The sequence below is a fragment of the Gymnodraco acuticeps genome, unplaced genomic scaffold, assembly GCF_902827175.1.
Source record: "Gymnodraco acuticeps unplaced genomic scaffold, fGymAcu1.1, whole genome shotgun sequence".
Lineage (NCBI taxonomy): Eukaryota > Metazoa > Chordata > Actinopteri > Perciformes > Bathydraconidae > Gymnodraco > Gymnodraco acuticeps.
The window spans coordinates 1296530-1323685 of NW_022991064.1; the positions used below are offsets into that span (position 1 = coordinate 1296530).

Consider the following 27156-nt stretch of genomic DNA (forward strand, 5'->3'; position numbering starts at 1 on the left):
AATTTTTTTGAATATGAGGAAATGACCTGCGTAGTCTCTCCCAGCATACACGCGGTTTGATTGGCTAGCGATTGTACTGGCAGATTTGAATACACGGGATTTCATTGGCTGACGCCTCCGTCGAGGCGTCAAAAGTTGAACATTGCTCAACTTTTGACGCCAGCTACGCCAGCTACGCCAGCAACGCTCCACGTCGCTTCCCAAAATGCAGTTCGGCTAAAAGTGACGTCACCCCATTCAAAGTGAATGGGCAGAAGCGTTGGAAGCTTCAACGCACGCCGCTGTGTGGACGGGCCGTAAGATGCTCTGGTAGCAGCCTTGCTCTTGTTGTTGGGCCTGGTGAAAATGGACTGCTGTGCATTTAGCTGTCCTCTCAGGCCCCTCCCCTTTTGGAGCGTAGGGCAGAATAGGAGGGAATTCCGTCTCGTAGCGTTTGTGCACTGTTTTGAAATGCCGCTCCTAAATTACCCTTCTTCGATAAAGCCACGCTCGCATTGAAGATGAGAGACAGATGGACTTTGAATTGGAATAGATACAAAAATAATCATCCTCCCACTCGGAGTGAAAATTATATATGTTTTGCTTCTGCCATAATTGCGGTCTTGTGTGTGTGCGGACTGTCACTCCTGTTGACACGGACAACGTCAGCGAAATAGTGCCCACTGTCCGCCAGCCACGCCCCGACACATGGGGTCACGCCGGCCAATCACAAAGCTTTGATGCGTTCAAGTGCATTATTCTGGCACAGGAAGATTATGTTATAGGACATTAACGATAAAACTGAATATTGTTGTTCTATTTTTAGACACATCTCGCGATCGACTGGGAATCTCCCCAATCTCCCCCCGATCGACTGGTTGGGCACCCTTGCGCTACAGGGTGTACTTTGAGGGTTTGTGACTCTGCAGACCGTTTACATGAGAAAAACCTTCATAACACACAAGGGGACGGGTAATAACCAGAAAGGCATGACATGGGACCTTTAACAACCACTGCAATGAAAATAAAGACATTTCTGAAAATTCCATGTAAATTCTTAAGAGCTTCATTAATAATGAGACAAAATATAAACTAAAGCTTCTAAATGCTCGACCATTAGCTTGTTGCTAATGATGTCTGTCTGCCATGAAAACCACCTTTGATGGTGCCAAGTTAAACACATTTCAAAACAGCAATAGCACTTCTCAGCCTCTCAGTTTGCCACTCAACAGAATGAGTTCTTCTGATGTCTGACGACCCGTTTTTCTTTTCTTTTTTTTTGGAGCGATGCCATGCCTGTTTATAGAGCACGAAATTCCACACGTTAATTGCGGGGGAAACAAAGCAGCTGATACTATTGTGTGGTCCGACACTGAAAAGGTCGCTGAATGGATGCCTTGGGAATTACAATAAACCCGTTGTCTGCACAGAGGATCCAACCCACCTCACCTACTGTTCCCATCCTCATCTCATCAGTATGGAGAGGCTGGCAGCAGCAGAGATGACTTTGACGAACCCTCAGTTAAGCTGTTTATTGCTACAGTGGGCTGCTGGGAAAATGTGCACTCTCTGTGCACATTTTCCCAGCAGCCCACTGTAGCAAGAAATTGTGGAGGTGGAGGTGGAGGTCAGTACGGTCCAACACCGCTTCAGAGAAAACAGTGTTCCTATTGTCATCCTCTACATCTCTACAAAATATCTCCGCTCTCTTATACGTCCTGCAGGCCCAGGAGGCGGATGAACTGACATGTTTTAATGGCAGAAAGATCAAAGTAGCCAGCTATAGTTCACAGTAAAGGGCACCAGGCTTTGCAGAAGCACCAGCTTGGATTTCACTCGTATAGGTCACTGGTCAATACAGAGGAATAATGAATCACTGGAATTTAGCCCTGCAAATTACGGTTTCCATCATGAGTGGGCGAGGCCGGCAATCAATGGGAATTAAATCTAGTGCCGGCTGGTGAAACTGAAAAGAGCTACACGTGGCTGTCGTTTATCTTGCTGTGAAAAGACAGATACAAAATACAATATTCAGCCTTAAAGAGGCCAAATTCTGCTGATGTTCAGGTGTATATCAGTATGTAGTGTCTCTACTTTAAAGAGTCCTCTCCTGCTGATGGTCAGGTGTATATCAGTATGTAGTGTCTCTACTTTAAAGAGTCCTCTCCTGCTGATGTTCAGGTGTATATCAGTATGTAGTGTCTCTACTTTAAAGAGTCCTCTCCTGCTGATGTTCAGGTGTATATCAGTATGTAGTGTCTCTACTTTAAAGAGTCCTCTCCTGCTGATGGTCAGGTGTATATCAGTATGTAGTGTCTCTACTTTAAAGAGTCCTCTCCTGCTGATGGTCAGGTGTATATCAGTATGTAGTGTCTCTACTTTAAAGAGTCCTCTCCTGCTGATGTTCAGGTGTATATCAGTATGTAGTGTCTCTACTTTAAAGAGTCCTCTCCTGCTGATGTTCAGGTGTATATCAGTATGTAGTGTCTCTACTTTAAAGAGTCCTCTCCTGCTGATGTTCAGTTGTATATCAGTATGTAGTGTCTCTACTTTAAAGAGTCCTCTCCTGCTGATGTTCAGGTGTATATCAGTATGTAGTGTCTCTACTTTAAAGAGTCCTCTCCTGCTGATGTTCAGGTGTATATCAGTATGTAGTGTCTCTACTTTAAAGAGTCCTCTCCTGCTGATGTTCAGGTGTATATCAGTATGTAGTGTCTCTACTTTAAAGAGTCCTCTCCTGCTGATGTTCAGGTGTATATCAGTATGTAGTGTCTCTACATGTCTCCATGCTTTAATGTTCAAAAAGCTCTTTATTTTTCTCATACTGTCTGTGCTGCAGCACCTCTTTTCACCCTCTGTCTGAAACCAGAGCCTAGTCCGCTCTGATTGGTTAGCTGTCCGGCTCTGTTGTGATTGGTCGCTCTGTTGTGATTGGTCAACTGCTTAGAGATGCTAGCCAATAGGAGTGTGGGCGTTACATAGTGATGTCACTATGTTCCTGAAGTAAACAAAGGAGTCCAATGGAGTTTCAGGCGGGAGGGGGGGGGCTCCCTCTGGAGAGAACACAGGGATTTCAGACTTTGCAGACCCTTTACATGCGCTAAAACCTATTTAAGAAAGCATAATAGGTTCTGTTCTAGCAACAACTGTGAGACTAATAAATGTATTCTGATTCTGAACAAAGCTGAACTTTAAAATGTAAAAAATGGAGGTAAATAGACTTTGTGCACTTGTGAATCATCTGACTTCCTATCATCTGTTCACTTTCCTCCTCCTGCTCTTTCTTGGAAATTAGGATCTGTGTCACTGCATGTTAACACATGGTGGCAGGTGACAAACACACACACACACACACACACACACACACACACACACACACACACACACACACACACACACACACACACACACACACACACACACACACACACACACACACACACACACACACACACACACACACACACACACACACACACACACACACACACACACACACACACACACACACACACACACACACACACACACACCACACACACACACACACACACACAAACACTCATTATGGTGTCACCTTTTATCTCCAGCCTCCTGCAGCCTCACATTTATCTTTACGAGGAACAAAGGCTGCCAGTACTATCATCTAACAGGTGCTTTACCAATAAAATCTCTTTCATCTGCAGTGGCCTCTCCTGAGCAGCTTATCTCCATCCAGCTGTCTCCAACTCTTCCTCATTAAAGAGCCAGGATACAAATGAGAGCTTCATCAATTAATGTGGATGTGTGATATAGATATTTTTAGACTGAAGCGGAAATGTGTGTGAATATAAATAATATTTGATTTATTAGTTGAAAATGTAAGACAGCTGTGATATTTGTTTTCTGTGTGATCTAGATACATTTAATTTGTTTTAAAGAGGGAAACAACTGCATTTAATATGTACACGCAGGCGAATGGATAAACAATCTGTCTATCAAACTCTTGAACATTGGTCATGAAAACTGCTTAAATTCATCAAGAATACACTTCATTGCAGTTCTTCGATAATGATGATTTTGAAGTAAAAAGCTAACGTTAGGCTATACAGGAACTACAGCACGGTCACATGACTTCACGTCACCACCGCTAAGCTAAAGGAGGCTAATGTTGGGCTATACAGGAACTACAGCACGGTCACATGACTTCACATCACCACTGCTAAGCTAAAAGAGGCTAATGTTGGGCTATACAGGAACTACAGCACGGTCACATGACTTCACGTCACCACCGCTAAGCTAAAGGTGGCTAATGTTGGGCTATAAAGGAACTACAGCACGGTCACATGACTTCACGTCACCACCCACTAAGCTAAAGGAGGCTAATGTTGGGCTATAAAGGAACTACAGCACGGTCACATGACTTCACGTCACCACCGCTAAGCTAAAGGAGGCTAATGTTGGGCTATACAGGAACTACAGCACGGTCACATGACTTCACGTCACCACCGCTAAGCTAAAGGCGGCTAATGTTGGGCTATAAAGGAACTACAGCACGGTCACATGACTTCACGTCACCACCACTAAGCTAAAGGAGGCTAATGTTGGGCAATAAAGGAACTACAGCACGGTCACATGACTTCACGTCACCACGCTAAGCTAAAGGAGGCTAATGTTGGGCTATACAGGAACTACAGCACGGTCACATGACTTCACGTCACCACCGCTAAGCTAAAGGCGGCTAATGTTGGGCTATACAGGAACTACATTACGGTCACATGACTAAACCTCACCACCGCTAAGCTAAAGAAGGCTAATGTTGGGCGTGATGACGTTTAGTCGTCTCATTTAGACACTTGTTATCAACCTCCGTTTTTAAATTCACCAGTGGGGTATTTACTGACGTTTTTTATGTCGTAGAATTTAAATCTCTTCAGCTTGACATACAACATACAAAAAAACATTGACTTTGATACAAAGGGTCTGGAAGTGGAAATGCTGACTAATTATCGGGTTTAAGGACTCATTCCTGCACCACTCAATTGTGTGAATACACAGGTGTTCACTGCATCTTAAAGCAAAAACAGCAACAAGACACTAAATCAACATCAAGAAAAACTCCAAAACTGACCTCAAGAATAAGCAATTAACACCCGGTGAAATCCTTCAATTAAGCGGAAAGCATGCAGGGAAGTAAAGCCAAGATGTAAAAATAGCAAGGAAGATATCAGACTTCACTTTCCTTACTCCCATGGTGCATCACATTCATGATTCACTATATAATACTAGAGGACCCAGAAATATTTAAAATGTTGCTCATTTTTTTGAAACGTTTTCTGCTCCACATTCACCAAGGCATACAAAATGAGGCTTGTTCACAGGCTTCTGCACACAAGGAACACTAGATGCTCTCCAAAGGATCAGGATAACACACACACAGAGACACACAGAGACACACACCCACAGAGACACACACACACACCCACACACCCACAGAGACACACACCCACAGAGACACACACACACACACACACACCCACAGAGACACACACCCACAGAGACACACACACACACACACACACACACACACACACACACACACACACACACACACACACACACACCACACACACACACACACACACACACCACACACACACACACCACACACACACACACACACACACACACCCCACAACACACACACACACACACACACACACACACACACCACACACACACACACACACCCACACACACACACACCACACACACACACACACACACACACACACACACACACAACACACACACTACTCTTTCTTACATCAAGACTTAAGGGTTTGATAATAGTCACATTACATCATATAAGCAGTCAGGGTTATACATTATAATTTTGAGGTTTTTCAGCATCTCATCTCTAACTTAAAGCTGCAAAATATATTTAAATGTGTAATCTTCCATGCAATAAGACAATTGCACTAAAGGATTATAATTATTATTAGTTAAAAAACGATTTTTAGTCAAGGATTGCCCTTTAAAATGTTACTTTATTTATTTTATTTTTTCTAAATTAGTGCCTTTGTGATCAATTTGTTGAATAAAATAATATTTCGTATTATTCCCTTTGGTTTTGATTAAACAAGCAGAAGGAGCTGAAAAGAGCAGCAAATACACTTTAATATCTGATTTATAGGAAGTAATATCATTATCACAATATTCAACAAAGATATATTATTTCCTTAAACACATAATGTTTACTGTTTTTATTCCAGGGACAGTTCCTTTAGGGTTTTCTTATAATCGGACCTACATTATATCAATATGATATTATTTTAAATGCATGTTTTATCATCTAATGCAGGTATATGTGATAGATTTAGTCTCTTTTAGGTCACAAAGGGATTTAGATTTGGCCAATCTTTTGGGTGTGAGTGAAATGAAAACCCAAAATATGCTTTTCTGGTACGTATTAACAGATGTTTAACGTTTAAATGTGCAATTTTAGTTTGGCACAACTGAATTCGGACAATTTTTGCCCAATATCATGATTATTCACAGAATGTCAAGGTGTTATGGTCCCCCAGGAGATAATCCAGCTGCCAGTGACATTTCCACGAGAACAGCTGATGCAAACAATAGTGAGAGGCCGTATGGAGCTGACAGGTAGCCTCTTGTGGGCCTCTTAGTCTTACATTTTAGCAGATATGTATGTGGAAGATGAGTTTGCACATCAGGACATGTTGTTTTAGATTTTCCTTGGTCAGTTTCAGGGCACATACTGTCTCCAGCCTCATTATTCCTGCATGCACGCATATAATAATCTCATATAACCTGCCGCTTTTCTTCCAGCATGTATTCCTCTGCATGCTGTTGCAGGTTTCTCGACCAGCAGCCTGACGTCCTACCTGTGGAGCAGAACAGGTGACAGCGTGCATATATTTGCCTTGACGGACACTCACCTTCGGATTTCAGTGCGCTTCTCCGAGGAAAAAATACCCCACGGTGTCCGAAATTGGAACTAACCGCCAGCCACCATCTTCTGCAGGGACGAAGACGAGAAAGAGCGGGGAATAGGACTCGTTAGACGGCTTCATTACAGCTGCTGGACCCGCGGCATAGTGGAGCTCAGCGGGCAGACAGCAGACGGACAGCCGGGCTCCGAGCGCTCATTCCCGGCAGAACAGGGAGGAGCGACAGGCTGACAGCGCGGAGCCCGGAGCCGACCGGAAGAGGAGGCCTTCAAAGTAAAAGCACAACAGCTGCAAGGCTTTTCTTTTCCCGTTTCATTGAATGTTGTGTTTTAATTTTGTATGTATGTTTGTTTGAATGTTTGTATTACATGTTTGTTGGGTTGTAAAGCCTCTTTGAGTATTATTATTATTATTATAGAAAATTATGTAAATAAGTAAAAGCATTACAAATATGAAAGATAAAAGAGAATAAACACACTAGGTATGCGATACAATATTCATAACATAAATAATAATAACAATAACATTGGTAAAATAATGTTACACATGTAATAGTTTCACTAATTCACTTACAATCTTTTAAATGTTGTAGCCTTATAATGGGGCAATTTAATTATCATTACTATTATTATTATTTATTATTATTATCTCGAATTTGTAGCAGTGATTGCGAATGGATCGTCATTTTTATTAGTTTTATTTTGAAAACCTGATGATACAGTTTCCGGTGAAACTCCGGCTGTTTTGTGTTGCTGCTACTGCTCAAAGGTTTGTACCATTGTATTTATAGTAAGGGGTGCACTGTATGTCTCTCCACATTCAGATTGTAAAATCTGTATTGTTTAATGATATTATCAAATCACTCAGTAATTTGTCCTCAGTCCTAAATTATAAGGACGATCTACTTTACCTTTCCTTATCTCATTGTTATAACACAGATGATAAATTAACGCACTTGTCTAGTTGTCTTGTAGATACTCCCTCCTTAAATAGCCATAGAAAGCAGAGGCTGTCATGGGTTCAATCAACAGGTTTTCTTGCAATTAATCTATTATGTGATTAGCATCAAATTATTAAACTGCTCATTCAGGTGCATTAATGTGTACAGCATCATTCTGCTTCTTATGAGGATATGACAAGGAAGAATAAGGTGTGCTGGAGCTTTATCTTTGCACATATTATTCACAGTCTGAAGGTCAGACTCAAACAGATGGAGATTTCACCTCCTGTGGTTTTAAACTCACTAACCTTCATCATCAGACCTATACTGTTTGCTAACTTAATCAGTATGCTTTCCTATCTGCTCTTAGGACATTACTTTGAAATGGCCTGTGGGCTGTTGTTCTCCATTAGTTCAATAAAACAATATAGAAATATGTTCTAATTCATGTGTTTGTGTGTCTCTGTTGTGTTTGTGTCTCTCTGTGTGTGTGTGTGTGTGTGTGTGTGTGTGTGTGTGTGTGTGTGTGTGTGTGTGTGTGTGTGTGTGTGTGTGTGTGTGTGTGTGTGTGTGTGTGTGTGTATGTGTGTGTTTCTGTGTGTGTCTCTGTGGTGTATTGGCCAATGCTATGAACACAGTCAAATACAATATAAAATACGATAATACACAAGTTGATATAGAATATGAAAATAAACTATTACAAATGTGTGAACAAGAAAAATAAATTTAGAAAAAAAGAAAATGACAATGGTCCTGATCCATTTATATAAAAAGTAAAAACCGCTTTCACACCAAGTACTTTGCCGTATAGTGCCGGCACTTATGGCACCTTTCCACTGCAGCGGGGTAGCACCGTTTAAGCGTCCCTAAGCGTCCTACCTCGCTGGCCGTCCGAGGCCGTGGCGCATTTCCATTACAGTTTAGGACCTGGGGTAGCAACGCAGTGTAGGCGGGGCGATCGGCCCCTCCTACACTCAGAAATTGGTACTTCCCCCCCCCCCAGGATAGTACCACCTCTCTAGCAGGCACTACAAATGGGGGTAAAAGTTCTCGGCACTAGTACTATTTTTGGTGTGAACGCAAAATAAGGGGTACTAACAGAACTACGAAAAGTACGGGGAAAAGTACTCCGGTGTGTTCTTTTGAACCAAATATCTCTCAGAGGGGCGTGGGGAGTGGCTCCTTATTTTCATCTAAAGTAACAGATAGAGAATCAGCACTTTTGAAACAGGGCTGAAACAGAGGGGATTCTGGGATGCTGCAATGATCTGTTTGGTATTTGGAGCCAAACACTTCAGAGACATGTTTTGTATATATCTGAGACCTATAATATATTGATGAAAAACTGTATAATAGGGGACCTTTAACAACATTATATTGAGATATGAAGAATCAAAGAAATATACAATAATGTGAATGTAATATTATAACTTGTGTTAAATATAACATAACTTCTAATATTGCACCAATTCGTGTTATGTATAGATATCTGCTGCCAAGATTTACTTCCAACATGCACACGATGTAATTTAGAGTGTATGTGTAGGCTTCACGTGACTGACTGCATGCTTTTATTTTGAAGAGGCTTAACGGATATCCGTCGGTTTCTTTAAAGAAGCTAGACATCACTAACTTGACTTTATACAGTTTCGGTTTCTTCCTGAACTTTTTCAACATTTCACGCTTTTCATCTATATAACTATATTTGTGGATTAAATCAACATGGGGGCTTGTTTGGCAATAGGGTCCCTCGCCAGTTGTGTAAGTAAACATTTAACGCTTGTGTTGTTGTTACACGATGTATGTAGGCTTTGTATTTTTACGGTTTCTTGACTATTTTAAGTACGCGTTGTGTGCAAAGGAAAACAGATAAAGATCTACAGAAAGTCATGTGACAAACTATATAAACAAGTCTTAAATATGTTACTACCCCAGTATCTGTAGACATATTATTTAACATTATAAGTACTATGAATACCTTAAAATAGGCGTACATTGTAAAACACGGAACCAAATAAGTTACTTTCCATTATTTAGAAATGTAGTATTTTCTCCGACCGTTGAAGCCGATTTCTTTTTAATGGAAGTAGTGGCCAAACGGTGGTACTACACGTCCCATGACGTCATTCTGGCTCAAAAATACTTTTCTCCATTGACTTACATTGGGTAAAGAGACGTCTGTAAATCGGCGTGTACTTTTTTTGGAGCTTAATTAACTTCCCAGCACGAACACTTGTAAAGCCCTTATTTAAATCATTATGGTCTTAAAGGTGTAAAATGCACTAAAAGCTGAATCCAGTGTTATTGTACATCTCCATTCATTTGAATGAGCCGAGAGCCGGAGGTCGGAGGCTGGGCTTAAGGGAAACTCAACCGCGCATGCTCTGTCGGCCCACATCCGGGTACTTTTTGAATCTACAGTCGCTCTGTTTCTGCCTTCATACGCTACTGAGCAACCCTCATGGGCTATATGGTGAAAATAAGTAACCTAAACATTTAAAGATGACAAACATGTGTCGATGTGTAAAGTTAAACATTATACCCAACTTCAAATGTGTTTTTATTCAAAATAACGTGAATTTAGTGTTGAATTGCCAGATTGAGAATGGAGTTAGACGTGTGAACATGTGCGTCTTTGTTTATTTTATTTACGGTTACTAACTCATAGTGTCATTCTGATTTTAATGTGTATTATGACTGAAGTCAATTAATAATATAGATACATTTACAGTTGTTGTTGGATTTGTAAGATGTTTCTTAAAAAGCCACAGCTTCCGGGTTTCAGTCTCTTATGGCGTCACTGTTTTGTTTTGATCTCCTTGTCGTTCCCATGATAACCCTTTTCTTCGGTATTTATCCCTTTTGGACTTTGACACTTTTCAATATATACAACATAGATTCCCACTAGCCTACATATCAAATGTGTCAGAGGATTTTACCTCAAATACAATATTATCTGAAAGCTCAAACGGCTGCTTATCCAACTTCCAATCCTAAAAGAACATTGTAAACAAATACAAGGCTATTACCACGTCCCAAATAGAAAGGGGATTAATTTTCTCTGGCTTTTTAGATACTGCTGTTACAAACAACATATTTTGTATGCCTTGCTTTGAGACAGACACACAAACCTCCCCATTGAAACACATTAAGTACACACCCTTGACCCCACAGCCATTACTCCATAGATGCTGTTCATGTTTTATTTTATTAGCTAATGTTTATTTTATTAGCTTTTCTTTTTAATGACTGATTTTAAATGCCATTTTCTTAATGTCTTTCATTTTTGTAAAGCACTTTGAATTGCCTTGTGTTGAAAAGTGTATATTATATATATATTATATATTATATATATATATATAAATAAACTTGCCTTGCCTTCATTTGTATGACATCAGTCTTAAAATATAGAGCCTCCTTTTTTCTATTTTCCACTAGATTGAGCTACTTTGCCCTATTTGGCATGGCTACTGTATAATGTCTTTGAAAATAGATGCTCTTGCTCATCAGTAAAATATCCCAGACTGAAGAAAGAATAAAAGCAGAAGTAGTACAATTAAATATGTGTTTTTTCATGTTGTAAACAATAGTGGGATTATGTACACAAACTATCATTTAAAGGCCGTGGTGTAAAATAACAAAGTACAGTTACTCGAGTACTGCACAAGTACACATTTGAGGTACTTGTACTTTAATTGAGTATTTCAATTTGTTGTTACTTTGTACTTCTACTCCACTTTAACACCTTTAGTTGTTTTACAGATTTTGATTAATGATGTTAAATATAATCAAAATTTAAATCAGACAATATGTACACAAACTGGCATTAAAGGGTTACTAATCAAAAAGTATTTGGTAGTTGTAATCTGGACTGGAGTTAATTGAAAGTCAAAGTGTAAAATAATAATAATATTTAGTTTCATTACAGTTTTTGACACAGACATTTTGGACCCGTTATGAGGGCACGATGTGAGTGAACTCTGAGTTTTGTTCTGGTGTTTTGTCGTTTTCCTCTTACTGAGTTATTTGTAAGAACTGTTTGTTGCCCAGACGAGTCTTGAATATGGAAACTGGGTTTATCTGGGGCCTATACTACGAAGCTGGCTCAACCTAACCTGGATATGTTTGAGTTAGCCGGTTGGCCTAATCCAAAACATACGCGCTCTCGCTAAATTGTACTACGACGCTGGTTATCAAGTGGATCGCTCAAGCCAGCCGTGTCCTATCTAGTTAGGTGCGCGTTCACATGAAAGGGGTGGTATCTGGAGCATTCGACCAATCACAAACATGGAGAAGCGTACTGACAGCGCAGCGTCATACTTCCTGAATGAAAAGTGAACTTTAATACTAGTCAAAAATGAAGAAGTTAAACTTTAAACATCCATGACTTAAACACTTTATCCAGGATCAAAGCCACATAGTCTGCACCTGCAAGGTGAATACAGCTGGGAACAGAAAAAGTGTTTGAATGCGTACATTAACAGGTTTATGATATCACTGCCCCGTCTAAGACACCATCTGACTTTAATTACATTTGACTCGAGTGTTTCGTCAACTTAATGTGTTGCTTAAAATAATACTTCTGCATACAGTATGTGACACTGTGAGTGTTGCACGGCCAGATACGGCTCAGCTGACTCAGATAAGGAGATATATGATACATTATGAAGTGATATGCCGCGGACTGTACTTAATGTTACTCTGATCCGGTTACTTATGTTGTGGCAGATATTTAAGTAAGCTTTCTTAACGCTAATGTTATAATAGTCAGATTGCTCTGAAGATGGAGGTGATATTCTATTAATGTTCACGTTCACACAGCCGGTGATTTCTGCCGGCCGTCTTTCCTGCGACGGCAGCTTTTCTGTATTTCCTTTCTCCTGTAATATGACTTGATCGCTTTAAACTCTGCACACTGAGCTCTGATTGGTCAGCAGGCAGTGCTTTCACTGAGTTGATCTCTTAGCCTGCAACCTAACCTGCTCCCGACCAGGTTAGCCGCTAAGCATAAGTTACCATGGAGATCTAGCCTGCTAAAAAGAGAACCAGCTTCGTAGGACCGGAAAGCCGAAAATCCTGCTTCGTAGTATACCCCCCAGGTCACGGCTGCATTGTTTACTCTGCTGCGCTCGTGTTTAGTGAAGGATGGCTGATCTCCGCCTCAGTATCTGAATCATGCAGGAGGCCTGATTCCTGCCCACAGGCCTGATTCCTGCCTCCCTAAATCACCGTATGTCTCGTGCAGGAGAGGGAGAATTTACAGTATTTACATTGAAATAGAATGGAATAAAATGTAAAAATATGTGCAGTAAAAAAAACAGATATTGTCAACATTGTGTGCATTATTGTTGTTATAATATGAATAACCGTGCCTCATCTCCCTGCAGGCGTCGTGTCTGTGTGGCTCCGCCTCCTGCCTGCTGTCCTCCTGCTGCCCCGTCAGCCTTTAACTCCACCATCACCCGGCTGGCCTTCTCCTTCCTGCTGCTGCTCGGCACGCTGGTGTCCATCATCATGATCCTGCCGGGCATGGAGGACCACCTGAAGCAGGTAACTCAGAGTCAATGCTCCACACTGCGCTGCTGCAGGACTAGTCAACTTTTAGTCAAAATGTTTTCTCTCTTTAAACTAATTCAGTTAGGCAAATACAAGTATCTGAAATTGGAATCAAGGTGACAATATCAAGTGTTGACATTGCGTAAAGCAACATTTCACTCTCTTAACACTTTACTTGAGTGGCGTGTGCAGATTCCCAGAATCCCAACTAATTCAACCAATGACAGGGATGCATTTTGACAGACAAGACAGACAATTGGGAGAAAATGTCCTGCATTTTGAATGTCCAATAGTCCACCATTAACACCTTTGTCCCGTCTCGTCTTGTCAACGAAAACAAAATATACATTTCGTCTTAGTTTTTATTATCAAGAATCTATTTTTAGCTCGTCTCGTCTTAGTGATGTAAAAAAGTCGTTACTTAACACTGCTGCAGGAGGCACCTTTTAAAGGACTTAATGAGAATCAGGTTCATTGCTAAGCAGTGCTTCACATAGTATAAAAACACAGTCGTAGAAATTCATCTTACATTGTTTTATTTTATTCCATTTGACATGTAGTTTTTACTTTAACTTCTCATTGTTATATTACGATCTTTATTCTATTTTATTACATAGGAATGTTTTTTAATTAATTTCTTATGTTTTTCTTTTAATTATCCGTATTGGACATTTCTATAAATAATATTATTTAATTTAAATTAATGTTATCTTTATTGGGAATTTCACTTTAAAATAGTATATTTTTATAATATTTGTATCCATTTATTTTTTAAACCTATTTTATAAAAATACTTTTCCATTATTTATAAAGTTTAATCTAATTTGTTTTATCCTAATAAACCTGTCAAAAGAAAATGTTCCACCAGGATAAATAAAGTAGTCTGATTCAGATTTTAACTATTTAAATAAAATACATTTTCATTCAAATTATTTGTATTGCGTGATTTTCTCATATTATCAATATCAATATACATGTGGTGTATAAAAGTACACAGAACGTTTTTCTTTTGTACAAGTATGTAGTTTGACATAAGAGAAAATATAGAACAATTATAAAGACTGTTTAAATAACATTTACATTACATGTTACTTGTTAGACGCTTTTATCCAAAGCGACTTACATACATTCAGCACTGTGGGCAATCCCCACAGGAGCAATTTGGGGTGAAGTGTCCCAGGGACACAACGACATGCTGACTGCAGTGGGGTTTGAACCTGTGCCACACGATTTAGAAGAAATATAAAATGATAAAATAACAATATGCCAAATCTTGGTGAGAAAAATATATATAGTATACAGGGTTCTTATGGTCATTGAAAACCTGGAAAAGTCATGGAAATTCAAAAGGATAATTCCAGGCCCTGGATGGAAAAGTTATGGAAAACAATATTTTTCCCAAAGTTTTGAAAAAGTAATGGAAATTTAAGTAAAGTTGCATCAAATATAATTTATATTTTATCTAATCGCCGAAATAGTAATACTATAATGATAATAAATACTGTATCGTATTGTAATGAAGCGTAAAATGGCATTTAACTGTTGAGGTATTTTGCTGGTGAGAGATTTGAGTTGCTTTAGCGTGTAGAAGCTAGTAAGCCAACTATTTGATTTGTTTTAGATAGGCACAACATGTTTCATATGCAGACCTTATTTTCCTGTTCCATGTTAAAATAAACCACTTTCAGTGGTACCGCTGTGAAAGAGTACTTTTTTTGGTCATGGAAAATTAGGTAAAGGTCATGGAGAAGTCATTGAAAATCATTGGTGAAAAAGTGTATGAACCTGTTAAGCCCCGAGTCTGTTTTTCAGGCTCGAAAATGACATTCCCAGAACAAATGACCATATCTTCCCTTCTGAAAGGGTTAAATTAATAATCTTTTTTCTCAAAGCAAGGTTACATCTGTGAGTTGGATGTAGAAGTGTCAGAATCAATATAGATGTTTTTAATTTAAAGTAAATTCAGATTGAACACAGTAAAAAAAAAAAAATTATTGTGTCCGTCCAAAAAAAAAAAATTACTTATCGTGAAAACCACCCTTGAATGATGGGATAGTAGACTAAAAGCTTTAGAGATCCAAACTAAAACATATAATAAGTACCCTGTATCAAGATTGATGCAAAACAAGTGATATTTGATCTTTTTAGAGAGATTTAGCAAAAAAAAACCACTTCTGGGGTCATTTGGGTGGATTTTCCATATCTCTGGCCCCCCTTGCTCGATTTTGCTGATTGACATCTCTTTCTAACCGTCAGAGCCAATGGAATCGAGGGAAACTCCCACATACTCCTTATTTGGTAATGTGTGTGTGTGAGACTGCCGCATTGCCAAAACCGGAAGCTGCGATAACTCTGGTGGCTACCATTAGCAGCTAACTTTTACTCTCCGATTTTTACATAAAAATAGAATTATGGATTATAAATAATTATTTCAGTTCCACAGAAACATTATCAACCTATGGATTAACCGATTCAGCCGCTTTTTTTCTCGTTTTAATGCCATTGAACACGTCTTTTGATCAGATTGACAGCTACGGTGAGACATCTCCCGTAAAAGCTCCGTAAAGGTACGTGTTGTGATGTCTGAGTTTGCTTCCCCTGTCGCGAGTTCGGATCACTCAGTGATGATACTATATACCTAAATAATGTGTGGAACCTCAGCTTTAATCGGATATCTTGTAAGTGCAGCTAAGTAACAAGGGTATCTTTTATCTTGAGTTCTGTGCCAAAGTGCGTTAGCATTTTTCGCTCAGGGGTCATTCTTATGACACTTGTGTTTTGTTTTGGTAAAAATGGTTTGTATCGTCAGTTAGCTGAGATTATTTCCGTTAATCTGGTATAACACATTAATAGGTTCTTAAATATTAAGATGCCCTGAGACACTGTGATGTGAGAAAAGAAAAGAAAAAACCCCGCCGAGGGGGGCTTTGGGGCTTAACAGGTAAAAGTGTTAGAGCCAGTGGTGTAAAATAACTAAGTACATTTACTCGAGTGCTGTACTTGGCTTTAGTTTTGGTAGTATTGTGCAAAGGTTCAGGAGTATAAAGAGGAACACACAGATGTCACAGGATGTGAGTTAATGTAACACCAGAGTATCTTTTTAATATAGTCTCAACCCTCACGTCATCTCCAATTCAAAAAGGGAAATAATGAGTCTCTTAAGGCTGTAACCCAGCAACAGAGACCCTGCAGAGCAGCTGGAGGCAGTAAGTCCTCCAATATCCATTATTACTGGATGCTGCTTCAGTCACTTTATAATTACACTTCCTACTATGTTTTCTGATTTGACTTTATAGATGTCATGATGTTTTAATAGACGAAGAACAATCTACTTAAGTTACTTTAAAATGCACTTTTGTTAATTTTGTGTGTTTTAGTCAGAGGTGGGAGAAGTACTCATTTACTCATTTACTCAAGTACAAGATCTGAGTACTTCTACTTTAACTCAAGTACAAGATTGAAGTACTCAGATCTTGTACTTGAGTACAAGTGGAAGTACTCAGATTCATGTGTCATGTTTTGCTTTTTGTTTATGTATGTCTGTAAGTTGTTGCTATTGTCGGGACCCCCTTGAAAACGAGATGGTGCATCTCAAGGGGTTTATCCCAATAAATAAAATGTCTATATATTAAATACATGTAGGGGGAGTAAAAGTACACTATTTACTCTGACTGGAGTAGAAGTATGAAGTAGCAGAACATGGAAATACTCAAGTAAAGTACAAGTACCTAAAAATTGTACTTAAGTAAATGTACTTAGTTACTTCCCACCTCTGGTTTTATTCATATACTTAACTTACTAAAACAGGAAGTAACACATTGCAGAAACAACTGTTAAAAAGGAACCACAACCTTTGCCTTTTCTCTCTCTTTTTGTCCTGATCCATTTCTATAAAAACCTGTCTGAAAATGAGCAGATTTTGGCCACTTTATGATGTCATAACGATGTTTTGTCTTGTGTGACCATTAGCCAATCACCAACCAAGGTAACCCCCCCCTCCCCTTATCACCTGAATCTCCTCCTAGAGCACCATCGTGTTCTTTGTAACCAAATGTCTCTCAGAGGGGCGTGGGGAGGGGCTCCTTATTTTCATCTAAAGTAACAGACAGAGAATCAGCACTTTGGAAACAGGGCTGAAACAGAGGGGATTATGGGTAATGCTGCAATGATCTGTTTGGTGTTTGGAGCCAAACACTTCAGAGACATGTTTGTGTATATATCTGAGACCTGTAACATATTGATGAAAAACAGTATAATAGCGGACCTTTAATGGACAGTAAAGTAACGTGTGTTGTTCCCTCAGATTCCAGGTTTCTGTCTCGGAGGCTCCTCTATCCCGGGCATAGAGAACAAGGTGAACTGCGACAGTCGTCGTGGGTTACAAGTCCGTGTACCGCATGTGCTTCGCCATGACCTGCTTCTTTCTACTCTTCTCCCATCATCATGCTCCGAGTGCGCAGCAGCAAGGACCCTCGAGGAGCCATCCAAAATGGGTCTGTGGATAAATAATATAAACACTAAGAAACTCTGCAACAAGGAGCGGACAATAGGCTCCACATGAACTCACAACTGTGTGTGTGTGGTGTGGGTGTGTGTGTGTGTGTGTGTGGGTGTGTGTGTGTGTGTGTGTGTGTGTGTGTGTGTGTGTGTGTGTGTGTGTGTGTGTGTGTGTGTGTGTGGTGTGTGTGTGTGTGTGTGTGTGTGTGTGTGTGTGTGTGTGTGTGTGTGTGTGTGTGTGTGTGTGTGTGTGTGTGTGTGTGTGTGTGTGTGTGTGTGTGTGTGTGTGTGTGTGTGTGTGGTGTGTGTGGTGTGTGTGTGTGTGTGGTGTGTGTGTGTGTGTGTGTGTGTGTGTGTGTGTGTGTGTGTGTGTGTGTGTGTGTGTGTGTGTGTGTGTGTGTGTGTGTGTGTGTGTGTGTGTGTGTGTGTGTGTGTGTGTGTGTGTGTGTGTGTGTGACTATAATCAGAGAGTAGGAACACACCTGGAATAACTTCTCCTCTTGTCTCAGTTTCTGGTTCTTCAAGTTACTGATCCTGGTGGGAATCACCGTGGGAGCGTTCTTCATCCCCGACGGCATCTTTAACACAGGTAGTGTATTTATAAACAACTTGTATTTATTTTATGTCCGTTGTATGAAGTTAATTCATCATAACATCATTTTTTAGTTGGCTTGAGCTTTTATTTCAAAGGATTCTCAGGTAAATTTGTTGTTTGAGTTTTTTAACCATGTTTACTCTAGATGTCTGTGATTATCCAAATAGACTTTTTGCTCACTTTTCTTTATCGAAAATCTGCGATTTAAAATGTTACTTTAATTTTTAGGTTTACATTTTTTTCTTTTGCTAAATGAAAATATTTTTTGGTTATTAAAAAAAAAAGCTTGTGTTGATAAAGTTAAATACAAAGAACAGGTCATTTCCTGCCAAAAACTCAGGTTTAAGATTTGCATACGTCGCAGGTCAACCTCCCATTGTAGCTCATTGATGTTGCTTCTAAATGACCGCCTCTAACCTCAATGTGATTAATGGAAATGGGGAAGATTGTTTATTTTGTTAATTGGCTAAATCATCATGTTATGTTGCAACTAGATCTGATAAATGATGACCTACACTCTGCTCTATGGTGTAGCACTGTAAATGATCTATCATAGTCTAATTACCTTATGAATAAACCCTGTTAATCTCTTTCTGCCCCCCCTCAGTGTGGTATTACTTCGGCATGGTGGGCTCGTTCTTCTTCATCGTGGTGCAGCTCATCCTCCTCGTGGACTTCGCTCACTCCTGGAACCAGTCCTGGCTTCTGAAGGCCGAAGAAGGGAACTCCAAGTTCTGGTACGCAGGTATTTATCCAAAATTAACTCCAATAAACGTTTACAAGTGAGGGTTCTTCTAATGGTTTTCATTCCACTACGTGATATTTAACTGACGCTCCGAAACGACGTACAAACACTTATCGTAGACATGCTTATTAAAGCAATTTGAGATATCTTCCCACAAGACGCTTCAAACCACTGACCCTATGATGGTATATGCCTTATTTCCCCCATCAGCCAACGCCGCCCGAGGCAATCCCTGTAGGTCAATGTATTCATGTCAGTTTTCATAAAAAGAAAATAGCATTCTCACTCAATTTCTCACATGGCAGGGTTTCATATTATCAGAATTTAAACAATTCAACAATAGATCACTCAAATCATGAACAAAGCTATGTTTATTTGCAAATATTGCATTAATATTGGTCGAGTAATAGTCAATCAATCAATCAATCAATGTTTATTTATACAGCCCTTAATCACAAATGTTACATTTGTCTCAGTGGTCTTCACAGTGTGTACAGAATATCAGTATGACAATACGACACCCTCTGTCCTTAGACCCTTACATCGTACAAGGAAAAACTTCCGGGGAAAACCCACAGTTTAAAGGGAACATGGAGAAACCTCAGGGAGAGCAACAGAGGAGGGATCCCTCTCCCAGGACGGACAGACGTGCAATAGATGCCGTGTGAAAATCGAAGAGATAATACATTTACAACATAGGTAGTCCAAATGTTTGGAAATGCATGTGTCTATAATAAGAAGATGAATCCACGAGGATGTCAACAGTCCTGTGGGAGCCATCAGGGAAGTAGTATGGTGAGAGTCAGGCAGGACCACAGTGACAGGTTCAGCCATGACTCGAAGTCCAGAACTCAGGATAGAGGATCCAGGACTCAGGACCGCAGCAACAGGATCAGCCACGACTCAGGATCCCGGCGTAGATAGTAATAGTGTTAAATAAGTCAAAATGCATGAAGCAGATGAACCCTATAAGAGTCTGCCCTCATGTGATTGTTTACTGATGTTTTCCGCAGCTCTGCTCACGATCACCGTCATCTTCTACGCCCTGGCGTTCAGCTGCGTCGTGGTTTTCTACGTTTATTACACCAAACCCGACGACTGCACGGAGCACAAAGTCTTCATCAGCCTCAACTTCATCTTCTGCATCATCGTGTCCGTCGTGTCCATCTTGCCCAAAGTCCAGGTAATAAAAGACTAGTTTAAATACAATATCACTATTAATGCCTCTCAATTATGGTATTTTGTTCCCTAATCCTTCGTGTTTAATACCATACCTCTATAACTGATTTCAAAGTGCTTTTAATGATTTACAAGGCTTTACATAACCTGCCCCCTACATACATCACTGACTGCCTGTCACTTCATAACAAGGACACTCTTAGATCCTGTCTTTCTTTTAGAAGTACCAAAAGTATTACACAAGAAATCTGGGGGGCTGCTTTCTGTCCCGTTGGATCTTAGAACAGCAACTCGACCTATCGTTTTCATTTGTGGTCATTTTAGTGGTGTATCATGCACACTTCTGTATCTTTGAATGAGCTCAATCAGTATGTTCCCATTGCTGGTTCATAAGTCAAATGAGAAAGTAAATACAACTTAGAAAATGATCACCATTTACTTTTTTCTCACCTGCATCTCAGGAAGTAATTTAAACAATGAAGAGTTTTGTTTTAGTTGCACTCTGATGTATTCCCTCATGTCTCCACAGGACGCTCAGCCCAGCTCCGGCCTGCTGCAGGCCTCCTTCATCTCGCTCTACACCATGTACATCACCTGGTCGGCCATGAGCAATAACCCCAGTACGTCCCCACAGCCTGTTAGAGAGCGGGGCAGCGAGGAGCTATTTCTGTAGGAAACCTCAGAAGTTAAAGAGCAAGAAAAAAAACGATAGGATGTTTCCATATTTTGGTATATTGCAGAAAACAATCTTTGTGGCAAATAAACGTTTATGATACTTACACGTTTTGTTCAGCAGGAAAACCTCCACATATTAACACCACATTATGATTTCTGAAGTAAAAAGCTAGCGTTAGGCTATAAAGGAACTACGGCACGGTCACATGACTTCACGTCACCACCGCTAAGCTAAAGGCGGCTAATGTTAGGCTATAAAGGATCTACAGCACGGTCACATGACTTCTCGTCACCACCGCTAAGCTAAAGGCGGCTAATGTTGGGCTATAAAGGATCTACAGCACGGTCACATGACTTCTCGTCACCACCGCTAAGCTAAAGGCGGCTAATGTTAGGCTATAAAGGATCTACAGCACGGTCACATGACTTCTCGTCACCACCGCTAAGCTAAAGGCGGCTAATGTTAGGCTATAAAGGATCTACAGCACGGTCACATGACTTCACGTCACCACCGCTAAGCTAAAGGTGGCTAATGTTGAGCGTGATGATGTTTAGTCGTCTCATTTAGACACTTGTTGGAAACCGCTGTTTGTAAATTCACCTTTGGGGTATTTACTGACGTATTTTATGGTGTAGAATAAAAATCTCTTCACCTTGTGTTAACCACAGACCTCATTTCAGGCTAACAACCAAAAACACTACCAATTTCTACCAGACTAGGGGACAGGAAGTGATCAAATGCTGACTAGTTTCAGGGTTTAAGACTTATTCCTGCAACACTCACCCAGCCCCTGCAGCTTTGACAGTAGTTGTAATATTTGTCTTTGTGTTTCCGCTGCAGACCGTAACTGTAACCCCAGTCTGCTCAACCTGGTGACGGACCCTCTGGCGACTCCAGCTCCAGGCCCGGCCCCCACCACGGCTCCCGGCTCCGTCCAGTGGTGGGACGCCCAGGGCGTCGTGGGGCTGGTCATCTTCCTGGCCTGTACTCTCTACGCCAGGTACGTTACTCTAAATCTACATCTGCTGATGGTTTGTAGGCTCCACGTGGTCCCAATGCACCTTTTATAAGAAGACATTTTTACAATGCTCTTACAACACCGTCTGAAATCTCACTATTTGTCTTTTTTGAAACATCAGTGAGAGTTGGAAAAAGCAGTGCTGGTTTTGTCAGTTTGTTGTGTTGCTTGAACTTTAAATGAGAGTTTCTATGAAGGATCATTTCTATAAAAGGAGACCGCTGCAAAAATATACGTTTATTCTGTTTTTCTTATTTGTTCCAAGTATTAAAATAGTGTTTTTGGGGCGTTCTGCATGATTTAAAACCCAGATTTTGGAAACATTACAACAGTAAAAGCGCTAAAAACGTCTGCAGCTTTTCAGTGCTTGTTTTGTATGTGTTGTCTGGAAGCCACCTCTATCACGTAGTAATGGGAGCACAACAAAAGATGCATTCAAACTCCATTCAACCAAACCTCCTCCATAAGAACCACAAATCAACACTTTAAAAACACAATTAAAAGAAGTAATCAGCATGCACAGTAAAGAAGACCAGGTTGTTTACGTCACTTAAAAGATCACCTATTATGCAAAATCCACTTGTTCACGTATCTTCTACATCAATATGTGTCCGCTCTTCTTCATGTCTCTTCTACATCAACATGTGTCCCCTCTTCTTCATGTCTCTTCTACATCAACATGTGTCCGCTCTTCTTCATGTCTCTTCTACATCAACATGTGTCCGCTCTTCTTCATGTCTCTTCTACATCAACATGTGTCCGCTCTTCTTCATGTCTCTTCTACATCAACATGTGTCCCCTCTTCTTCATGTCTCTTCTACATCAACATGTGTCCCCTCTTCTTCATGTCTCTTCTACATCAACATGTGTCCCCTCCTCTTCATGTCTCTTCTTCATCAACATGTGTCCCCTCTTCTTCATGTCTCTTCTCCATCACCATGTGTCCCCTCTTCTTCATGTCTCTTCTACATCAACATGTGTCCCCTCTTCTTCATGTCTCTTCTACATCAACATGTGTCCCCTCCTCTTCATGTCTCTTCTACATCAACATGTGTCCCCTCTTCTTCATGTCTCTTCTCCATCAACATGTGTCCCCCTCTTCTTCATGTCTCTTCTTCATCAACATGTGTCCCCTCTTCTTCATGTCTCTTCTCCATCACCATGTGTCCCCTCTTCTTCATGTCTCTTCTACATCAACATGTGTCCCCTCCTCTTCATGTCTCTTCTACATCAACATGTGTCCCCTCTTCTTCATGTCTCTTCTCCATCAACATGTGTCCCCTCTTCTTCATGTCTCTTCTACATCAACATGTGTCCCCTCTTCTTCATGTCTCTTCTCCATCACCATGTGTCCCCTCTTCTTCATGTCTCTTCTACATCAACATGTGTCCCCTCTTCTTCATGTCTCTTCTACATCAACATGTGTCCCCTCTTCTTCATGTCTCTTCTACATCAACATGTGTCCCCTCCTCTTCATGTCTCTTCTACATCAACATGTGTCCCCTCTTCTTCATGTCTCTTCTCCATCAACATGTGTCCCCTCTTCTTCATGTCTCTTCTACATCAACATGTGTCCCCTCCTCTTCATGTCTCTTCTACATCACCATGTGTCCCCTCTTCTTCATGTCTCTTCTACATCAACATGTGTCCCCTCTTCTTCATGTCTCTTCTACATCAACTTGTGTCCCCTCTTTGGAAAGAGACTCTGAAAGTTTCAGGAACAAAGATTCTCTCTCTTTTTGTCCTGATCCATTTCTATAAAAACCTGTCTGAAAATGAGCTGATCAGATTTTGGCCACTTTATGATGTCATAACGATTTTTTGTCTTGTGTAACCATTAGCCAATCAGCAACCAAGGTAACCCCCCCCCCCCCCCTTATCACCTGAATATCCTCCTAGAGCACCATTGTGTTCTTTGTAACCAAATGTCTCTCAGAGGGGCGTGGGGAGGGGCTCCTTATTTTCATCTAAAGTAACAGACAGAGAATCAGCACTTTTGAAACAGGGCTGAAACAGAGGGGATTATGGGTAATGCTGCAATGATCTGTTTGGTGTTTGGAGCCAAACACTTCAGAGACATGTTTTGTATATATCTATATAAAACAGTATACTATAGCGACCTTTGAATCAACATCTCTTGCTCTCTCAGTATCCGCTCCTCCAACAACACCGCAGTGAACAAGCTCATGCGGACGGAGGAGGTCCAGGGTCTGACGAGCGACAGTTCTGAGATGGGGGAGGACGGGGTGCACCGCGCCGTGGACAATGAGGAGGAAGCGGTCACCTACAGCTACTCCTTCTTCCACTTGAGCCTCTGCCTCGCCTCGCTCTACATCATGATGACCCTCACCAACTGGTACATGTAAGTATCCTTTATTTATCCTTCTGCTTATGAAAATATATCTGGTTATTTTACGGTTTTTGCCACAATATATGTTTTATATCTCAATAAAAAGAAAATGCATTAGTGTTTCCTGTGGATACAAACCATAGAGCAGGTGCAGTGATGACGTATTTTTGCAGGTCGAAGCAAAAGTAAGCATTGCTCCCTCCACAAAAACAATGTGATTTTTCCATTGGATGTTGGCCTTTTTAGAAAATAAAATATAATAATCTCCACATATTATCACCACTTTAAGATTTCTGAGTTAAGAAGCTAACATTAGGCTATAAAGGAACCGGTCACATGACTTCCCGTCACCATCGCTAAGCTAAAGGCGGCTAATGTTGGGTGTGATGACGTTTAGTCGTCTCATTTAAAGTCACCAGTGGGGTATTTGCTGACATATATCAGGCTAGCAACCCATTGACTTCCAGACGAAGGCGACAGGAAGTGACAAAATGCTGACTCATTTAGGACTCATTCCTGCACCACTCTATTTGACTCCTGGTGAAAAAAAATACCCAACACATTTTCCTACGTCCCAGAGAAAGCACATAAGACAGAGGGCAGGTTGTAACATTATGGGACAATTGTGTACTTGATATTCCCGACATAGACATTTACATATGTTGGGAAAATCCTGAATGTCCTCTTCCAATATCAGAGTCCACATGATAACAAAGATATCCCAACTGTAGCTGTGAACATGACAGGATATGTGATTACCTAGAAGAGCATCAGGACTGTTTGAGGCATATGATAGCTATGTGATTAACATGATGATTCAGCCTCTATGGAGATAGACATAGCATGCTCATTTCTGACGTGGAGCTAATCTGAAGTAAACATTGAAGACTGCTTTCTATTCCTCCATCTTGTGATTGTGTAACTCCCTCTCTTGGATATCAGCATGTGAAGGACACTGTTCAGGAACTAGTTGTACCAAATGCTTTGTATGTGATGACTGCTACATCTAACAAGCCACAATGCATGGATTAAATTCGATCCACTGCTGACTCCTCCTCCCTGATTGGTTCCCCAGGCCCGACGCGGCCTACGAGACGATAAAGAGCACCATGCCCTCGGTGTGGGTGAAGATCGCCTCCAGCTGGTTCGGCCTGGCCATCTTCCTCTGGACGCTCATCGCCCCGGTGATCCTGTCCGACCGAGACTTCAGCTGAAACCACGGTGACACGCAGCAGCTAGCACGTTAGCATGTGCAGGCTATATGAACCGCTTGAACAAACACAGCTTTAGCTTCCAATTGATTGTATTTACTTGCGTTAGGGCTGCACAATTTGGTGAAAAATAACGATTATTTTGGCTGGTATCACATCAGGATATTGGATGGATTGATCTTTTTTTGTAGTTTTTATAAAATGATGATTGGTGAAGAGGATCTCTGCCAAGAATATATGATTTGTTAAGTTTGTAGATTACAATGTATAGGCCGGGAATCTCTGCAGCTGCACACACTTTATTTAATATTACATTTAAACACATAGTCAGCCTTTATCCTACATGTTGATTCATTGTGGAGCCCTAACTTGTACCTCCACAGTTAAAATGGGAGAATATAATGGTTATATGCTTAGTTTTTTTTACCAGAAGCCATTAATAGCAAATGAGCAGTCGGGTCATTTTCACACTGTTGCGATGATTACATCAGAGCACTACCTGCCTTTCTACTGGACCAAATTAACCTTTTAATGATGCCTTTTTAAAGAGTTTATCTCACGTTATGGTTGTTTCTACTTTTTTTACCATTCTCTTTGAATCAGTTTTATTTCATGCAAAGGTGTCGTCTAAGATTATTCAAGTTATGCCTTTTTTTATGACACAGCTTGTCCACAGTTATTATATTTTGCACACAAGCTTTTCAGAAGCAGCATTTTTAAAGTCTTTGGTGTAAAGTGACTTCTTCGATAAAATGTTCGTTTCATTATAATCAATAAAGTTCTGTTTAATGTGATTGTAGGCCCATTTTCTGTCCTGCAGAGGGCGCTGCTGCACATCAAATTACTCTCTTTATCCTGGATCATTTTTAGAATAAGAGACCGCTTTCCCTTTTTATTTGTAGGTATGTGTTTGAGTAAAATATATTAACTTCAAACCACATATATCCCAAATTTCCCTCAAATAATATTGTCGTTTAAAATATTTATTATTTCATGTCTGAAACCACAACCTTTTTTTATTTACTAACATCTGGATCTAGTTTGACATTTAGGTGTTAGTTCCAATACAATTAACAATGATGTTTTATCTTATAATCTAATGACAACATTTAACCTGAATTATAAATAAATATGAATTCATTTGCAGAAAATCATACAGTGGCATGTGTGTGTTTCTTTTCCCCAATATCACAACATCAGCATGAGGAGGAGCTGAACACACACTTCATTATTCTTCACTATGTTCACAGGCTTGTTTTGTGTAAATGTAAAAACCTTCCACACACTCAGTTGCTGTATTTTTTTTTTTAAACATGGGATACCCTCAGGGGCGCTCCTTGCGAACAGGCAAGGCAGGTAACTGCTTGGGGCCCCCGGACCAGAAGGGGGCCCCCAAAGAAGGTAGATTAAGAAGGTCCACAGCAACGACAACATGAATCACCCTTTAAGTTACTGCA

The 27156-nt window shown here is 40.4% G+C and overlaps 1 protein-coding gene and 1 pseudogene across 1 annotated transcript in view; one reads left to right on the plus strand and one right to left on the minus strand.

Annotated features, from left to right (window-relative positions):
- The window catches only part of pkib (protein kinase (cAMP-dependent, catalytic) inhibitor beta), a 31847-nt gene extending 24684 nt beyond the window's left edge, over positions 1 to 7163 (minus strand). Inside the window, exon 1 of the mRNA XM_034236656.1 lies at positions 6921 to 7163. The gene's annotated coding sequence lies outside the window, so the exon portion shown is untranslated. The remainder of the gene's footprint in view (positions 1 to 6920) is intronic.
- A 2318-nt stretch (positions 7164 to 9481) lies between these two features.
- Positions 9482 to 26493, plus strand: LOC117559982 (annotated as a pseudogene).
- The last annotated feature ends 663 nt before the right edge of the window (positions 26494 to 27156 follow it).